Source organism: Pithys albifrons, chromosome 4 (genome assembly GCF_047495875.1).
Source record: "Pithys albifrons albifrons isolate INPA30051 chromosome 4, PitAlb_v1, whole genome shotgun sequence".
NCBI lineage: Eukaryota > Metazoa > Chordata > Aves > Passeriformes > Thamnophilidae > Pithys > Pithys albifrons.
The window spans coordinates 18,994,309-18,998,746 of record NC_092461.1 but is presented as its reverse complement, the minus strand read 5'-3'; the positions used below and the strand labels follow the sequence as shown (position 1 = coordinate 18,998,746).

At 38.3% G+C, this 4,438-nt stretch overlaps 1 long non-coding RNA gene across 1 annotated transcript; it reads left to right on the top strand.

Moving 5' to 3' along the window:
- The first annotated feature begins 320 nt into the window (after nucleotides 1–320).
- LOC139671008 (uncharacterized) lies at nucleotides 321–4,185 on the top strand. Its single transcript, XR_011697642.1, has 3 exons — nucleotides 321–395; nucleotides 1,226–1,293; nucleotides 4,154–4,185. It is a non-coding gene; the product is annotated as an uncharacterized lncRNA (long non-coding RNA).
- Nucleotides 4,186–4,438: the final 253 nt, after the last annotated feature.

Sequence of the window (4,438 nt, the reverse complement as noted above, 5' to 3'; positions counted from 1 at the left end):
AAACAAGCAAAAACTCTAGAGAAAAACTGCTATAACTGTTTCAAAAGAAAAAAGTGAACAACTCTAGTCTTCTCTGGATCTGTCATTCTGTTGAAATAAAAGCTTTTCAAGGAGATCATTCCCCAGCTGGCAAAGGTCTGACTGCATTCAGATGTCTGAATTTTTTCTCTGCCTTTTTATTCTATTCCCAGCAGTCTCATCCCATTTCTTCTCAACCAGTGGAAGATCCCACCCTAGTGACAGATCTGTGACTCAAGAGGATAATTATCCTTTGTGAAATATATCTTCATAAAAATCAAAAAAACCAGAGAGTCTTTCAAGGAGAGTAGAGAACACTGACGGTTCGTCCCTCACCAAGTCCACAAACTAGTATTGAGAACATCACCATGAGCCTGGTTTGTTTGCATAAACTATTGTTCCATAGGCCCATCCAGTACACCAAAAGTCATCTCCATTTAAAAGTGCTCACAGAAAGAGGAAAATACAAACAAAAGCAAAGCCACAGATACTGACAGGAGTCTCTACTCTTTCCAGTGACTTGGCACATCCCTCCGCAGGGATGATATTTGAACAGGAAGGATGTGGCTCCACCTGGCCACCCACCTGGAAATTTGCCTGTGGGAACCACAGCTGGGGCCAGCATTCAATGTGCTTTGGAACAGGAGCTGGTCTCTCCTGCCAGGTACAACTGATACACAGAACAACCTCCAGCATTGATTAAGAGCTTCTGAGGGTGCTGTCAGAAGAAATGTGCTGCTCATTAGATACTCACAAATATTCCTATGATGTGCTTATGTTCTCATCACTATATGAAAGCTGTTTTCATTGATGAAAGCCTACAGAGGACATAGATTAAAATAATAATATATCAAAAAATAATCCCAAAACCAACAAAGCAAACCCCCCCAAAAAACAAACAAAGAAAATCCCCTTCTGTCTCAACATAATTTTTCTTAGAACCTGATTAATCAATCATGATGGAAGATGCTGAAGTGTGTTGCTGATAATATTACGACAAAAAAGCCTGGGGGCTCAGCTCTCAGTTGGTGTAACAAGGTGGCACTCAGCCTCAGCTTTTGTCCAGTCCTCTTTTTGTGATGCTTGTGCAGAGATGGTTAGACAATTGTAGGCTTTGGGGTGCAGAGATATTTTGTATATCCCTTTCCTACCTGATGACACTTCTGATCAGTCTGCTTTGTTTGACTCTCTCTCTTTTGCTACTCAGGATGATGCATGAGATAGAAACAACAGATTTACTGTCTGACTCTATCACTGAGTTCACTGCATAGGCAGGTAAGAAAAAACATTAGTAGAGTGAGCTGAGCAAGAGCTAGGATTATTGCCAGATAATAAACACACATCCCCACAAAGCACCAATAAATAGTATAAACAGACTTCAGTTCTTTCCAGAAAAAAGGCTATTAATTTCCTCCAACTCTGCAGCTGGTAGCCTAGGGATCCACAGGCTACAACAGCATATTTTTGAGGTCTTACGTGAAAATAGTTTCCCATAGTTCATTAGTTCACCCTTACATCTCATAATCAAGGTAATCTTATGTTTTCAAGGTAAATTATTGTATATTTGGCATTTCAGGTTTTATATTTGGCCCAGGGCTTAAAACAAGATGCAAAGCCCCCACATGAAAAACTTTCTTGAGCATAGATCAAATTATACTTTGCCTGTGGTTCTTTCCATATTTCTATCTGAAATGCCTCAACTAGAATCAGAAAAATCAAGATTTTTTTTCATGTCAAGTCAGAGAATTTCTGGTTTAGATCTGATTTTGTGCAAGTGCAGCTCTGTAGCTCATTGAATTTAAGAACTCCATTTTTGGAACTTAAATATTACCCCTTCTAGCACATGTGGTAGTTAAGACCTGACCTGGCCAGACACTTGCAGGAAAGCAGTAATACTTCTTCCTTTAACACAAAGCACATATTGAAGCACATTAGGAGGCCATTGTTTCTCTCACAGTTACTCCAGCCTGGATGGTACTGCAAAAACTTACATGTTAGACAAGTTCTGCCAATCCCTATCACTGACTGCATCTGCATCTTCCAGGGCTTCTTTTAGAGCTTTCCACTAACCTGTAAGAGCATGTCAATGTCCAGCTGATCCACACATCAAAACTGACTGCTCCAGTCCTCTTGCCTTCAGGAAGCAATCTCAGTCAGCTCACCCAACCATGCATCTGGGGTCAACCCTGGATCACCCATGCATGACCACAATCAAACAGCATTTTGTAGGGTCTGATGGTCCTGCAGCTAGAATTCAAGTATTTCCATCTCTGACTATCCCTTATAAATATTTCACTGGTTCCATACACAATGCATTGTGCAACAGTTAACCTCTCTACAAGTTTTCTAACTGAGAAGACACTTCACCTGCATATTGAGTACATGTCCCAGTCATTACCAAAAACATCAGATTGGTTCACAGTTTTTCCTTTTAAAGCTGTTCTTAGACATTCCAAATCTCTACAACTGTCCTGGCATCTTGGGCAGACTTTTAACAAACCTTCACTAAACCAGACAAAGCCAACTTGTTATGCAATCATCTAATTGCTCATATCACACTTCAGACTTATTACCTGGGTTGCACAGCACCATAAACTTTCTCCTTTTTAAGGGTTTCATAGCATTTAATAGCTTAAAGCACTGTCACAGAAATGCTTAAGGAAATATATTTAAAAAGTTGCATTGATCTGCTCTGCTACAGTACCCTGGTGTTCAGGGTATTGAAGGAACCTCTAAATGTGGGTGAATAAATCCTCACAATCTTGTAAAGCAAGTTAGAAAAGAAACAAAGAAAAGCAAGTGGGCATGCCCTGGGTAGCACAGTGAGACTGAATTGCATTCTAGCGGCTAATCTGTTTTCTGTTTCACCCATATGTGGGTAAACACAGAGAAGAAAACTACTAAAAGTCTCAATCAATTTAAATATTATTCAAGGGAAAATACTTAGAAAAATGCAGTCATTTATAAATGACAATTCAGCTGCACACTTACTCATGAACTCAAATATTATGACACAAGAAGACACATGATTAAGGCTGTTTCCACATCCTTGACTGTTCCTGTCCCATAGTTCATCCCTTCGTCATAGATAAATAGCACATACCCTGTGGCCACCTTGAATGCACTAAAGCTATCTTGTCAGCATAAATTTCCCAATGAGCTATGCTCTAGAAAACATTGTTTATGATTTTGGCTTTCAAGCATGTATGTCAATGATAAGCAAGAATTTTTATTTTTTATTTGCGCCAGTGCTTTATTCCTTTTTAGGACCATGTGCAATTCATTAGCACTGTGATGCCCTTGAGGTATGCAAGAAACTATGTTATTAATGCTATTAGTACTAATTAATTCTGCCAACAAGGCCTCTGTAATCACTCAAAACATCAGTCTTTGCCAAAACCAGTAGATTAAAAAAAAAAAAGAATCAAATTTCTAGGACAAGACATTCCATAGTTATAATGAGCCAAATAGAAAGTTAGGGAAACATTGAAAAAATAATGTAATTTTCACACTTTCATACAATGCAAGTGCCTTATATAATCTTCTTCAAATTTGCTGTTAATTTGCAGATGGGTTTGTTTCAGTTTGTATGTATCCACAGAGGGGCTGACTGTGTAATGAAGAATTGTTGCAAGTGAACAACAACAAAATTACTATTACCATGACATAAATCATATTTTATTTTTGAATTTACTGCAACACATCATAGTAAAATAATAGTACTTCTCTAAAGATGCAGGTTTCTCACAGATAATTATATAGAAATCTGTATACATACACAATAATATGAATACATTAGATAAGAGTATATATAATACAAAGCACTCGGTTACAAGCATGTTCATTGCCTTTTGTACAGCACTCACGTTTCTATGACACAAGAACAACAGGAATGATTTATGTTTGCATTTCCACACATTTGCAGCAGATTATAGCTGCAGTCTGAGGAGGTGACTTTTAGCTGTACCTCGTCACCTTTCCAAGCTATTCTCCCCTGCACACCAGGATTATGGCTCTCTGTTATCAGGAATAGTCAGCATGATTCTCATACCTTAAGGACACTGACATTCAGCTTTAAGTATGCAGTTAAAGCAGTTCTTCAAATATTAAATTCTTTCAATTCTTCTTCTAGAAGCAGGCAACTGCACTGGAGGAGACAAGCACATTATCTCAGAACTTCTCACAGCACCTTGCAAGCTCACCTCTGCTTACAAAGAAAAACAAAGAAAAGGTGTGCATCAGTTGGGGTCGTATTCAGATATAATCTTCCAGTTCTTAATAAACATAAATTTATAGCAGGCTAAATGAATAACTAGAGAATGGATCATCCTTCTTTGTTCCCAAAAACTCCAAATTAGGTTTGAAGAAGTGATGGAGGCAAGGTGGTGAGGCAGTAAAATCAGAATCACTATTCTACAGG